A 2,587-nucleotide genomic window follows, 5' to 3' on the forward strand; every position below is an offset into this window, starting at 1 on the left:
TCCCCTTTCAGTTATTCATTGTAATCCTGAATCAAAGGATGTATTGACCCCTGTCAACTTGGGGAGTTGTTCACCCAATCCCCTCATTCGTTGCAAAGTTTCCTTTGAGTGACAATTCCAAATAGTGCATTCTCTACAGGTCACTCACCATGGAGGCAACTCATACTAGCTTAGATACAGGAGGTCATCATCACCCAAGAAGAGGAGGTGTTCATAGCTCTCTAGCATTACATCCCTGTACACTTCCCACTGAGGGAGGCGCAGGCATCCCCAGTCCTCCTGAGGAAATTCTATGGCCACATCCCTGAATGTCAGCAGCCCCTGCAATAAATGCCACAGTTACCATGTGGACAGGGCCATTGTCATAATGGTACTTCAGATGAAAGAAGGAGGTGGGATAAATGGTTCTGGCTTAGGTGAGATTCTGCTTTCTGCAGTAAGATCATTTTTAACAGTTACGTACTTTACGTCTTTTCTTCCTTTGAGGTAAGAGGTAGCATATGTTTCACAGAACCACTGTGAACACTCTACTCCTGCCAGATAAACTGTGAACTGAAGTTGCCAAGAGAGGCTCACACATGTTTGAGGACTGCATTTATATCATGCATTATAAGTTGTCTATTTCTTAGTTTGAAAGTTTTAGTGGGTTAGAGATGTAGTTATCCAATTACATTTTTCTTATTTTTTGGATGTTTACATATTTTGAGAGGGAAAGACAGATCATGAGCAGGGGAGGGGAAGGCAGTGAGAGATGGAAACACAGAATCCAGGGCAGGTTCTAGGCTCCAAGATGGTAGCACAGATTCTGACACAGGGCTTTACCTCAGGAACCGTGAGATCATGACTTGCATTCAAGTCGAACACTTAACTGACTGAGCCACCTGTACAGGCAACCCTCTATGTATCAAGTTCTAATGTGAATTACAAGTTCACAACAGTGATGTGGAGATCAAGTTTTGTCTGATTCATGAGTTAGAATGGGATACTGAGTCTGTATTTCTAAGAAGGTATTAGGAAATAACAGACAGAATTTCATGGAAAAAGTTCTCAAAGAACAAGAAATGAGTGGGGTTTATAGGCAATCCAGATTGTACAGGTTAAAGCAAGACAGCCAATAGCATTACTTTCTGAGCATTAGTTTGTCTAGATTCCAAAAGTTTACATACATCAATGCACGCACACACACGCACGCGCACAAACACACACACACACACACACAGAGTCTTGAGGACATATTATTCTTCCCCTTTGTAGAATATTTTGCCCCGCGTCCAGTAAATGTAAGAAACTAGATGTTTTTTTCAGTAGCCATTTAACTAATTTGAGACAGAGAAACAAGTGGGCAGAGAGGCATTGGGAAAGAATAAATTCTGCATGGGGCTCTGCACTGAGAATACAGCCTGCTGAAGATTATCGATCCTATCTCTGTGTATTTTGGTTCTTCTATGTATCAGGGAGGAATTACACGACTTCCTCACTTCATGGGGAAAATGTAGTCTGTTTTTTTTCCATGTCACTCGTTTATAAATTCATGCCTTGGAGTGTTATGTGGATTTACAAGTTTCTGGAGTCCAGCTCAGCAGGTGCAGTGGTCCCTGAAGGATGGACAGTATTGGTGAAAGGGAGTGAGAGGACCTCAAGATTCTTTGTGATCACCAACCAGACATCTCTGCTCTGCTTCTCTAGCTTTATGTATAGTGAAAGGTACAAGGAGCAGAAAGAGCAGAGTGCGTTTTGTAAATGATTTGTCTTAGATAACTTTTAAAATTTTCCAGAACATGGACTCTGCAGAAGTTACAATTCTAATCTTACTAGTAATGATTGTCTTAAAAAACATAGCTATAGGCACTCATGAAATATAATGCTTTCATTAGATGGAAAGGGCAGGTATTTATCTTTTTAATTTTTTTATGGTTCTTATCATTTTTTTTTCAATATTTTATTGTCAAGTTGTTTTCCATACAACACCCAGTGCTCTTCCCCATAAGTGCCCTCCACCATCACCACCACCTCTTTTCCCCCCTCCCCCTTCCTCTTCAACTCTCAGTTCATTTTCAGCATTCAATAGTCTCTCAAGTTTTGTATCCCTCTCTCTCCCCAACTCTCTGTCCCTCCTCCACTCCCCCTGGTTCTCCATTAGGTCTCTCATGTTTTCCTGTTAGACCTATGAGTGCAAATATATGGTTTCTGTCTTTCTCTGCCTGGCTTACTTCGCTCAGCATGACACCCTCAAGGTCCATCCACTTTCCTACAAATGGCCATGTGTCATTCCCTCTCATTGCCATGTAATACTCCATTGTGAATATATACCACATCTTCCTGATCCACTCATCAGGTGATGGACATTTAGGCTCTTTCCATGTTTTGGCTATTGTTGACATTGCTGCTATGAACATTGGGGTACATGTGCTCCTATGCATCAGCATTTCTGTCTCTCTTGGGTAAATCCCCAGCAATGCTATTGCTGGGTCATAAGGGAGTTCTATGGATAGTTTTTTGAGGAACCTCCACACTGTTCTCCAGAGTGGCTGCACCAGTTTACATTGCCACCAACAGTGTATGAGGGTGCCCATCTCTCCACACCCTC

At 42.0% G+C, this 2,587-nt stretch overlaps 1 long non-coding RNA gene across 1 annotated transcript in view; it reads left to right on the forward strand.

Annotated features, from left to right (window-relative positions):
• Positions 1–384: 384 nt before the first annotated feature.
• Positions 385–2,587, forward strand: part of LOC115291611 — a 10,605-nt gene continuing 8,402 nt past the window's right edge. The window contains exon 1 of the long non-coding RNA XR_003908576.1: positions 385–416. This is a non-coding gene — a long non-coding RNA (uncharacterized LOC115291611). The remainder of the gene's footprint in view (positions 417–2,587) is intronic.

The sequence above is a fragment of the Suricata suricatta genome, chromosome 5 (assembly GCF_006229205.1).
Source record: "Suricata suricatta isolate VVHF042 chromosome 5, meerkat_22Aug2017_6uvM2_HiC, whole genome shotgun sequence".
In the NCBI taxonomy this organism is placed as follows: Eukaryota; Metazoa; Chordata; class Mammalia; order Carnivora; family Herpestidae; genus Suricata; species Suricata suricatta.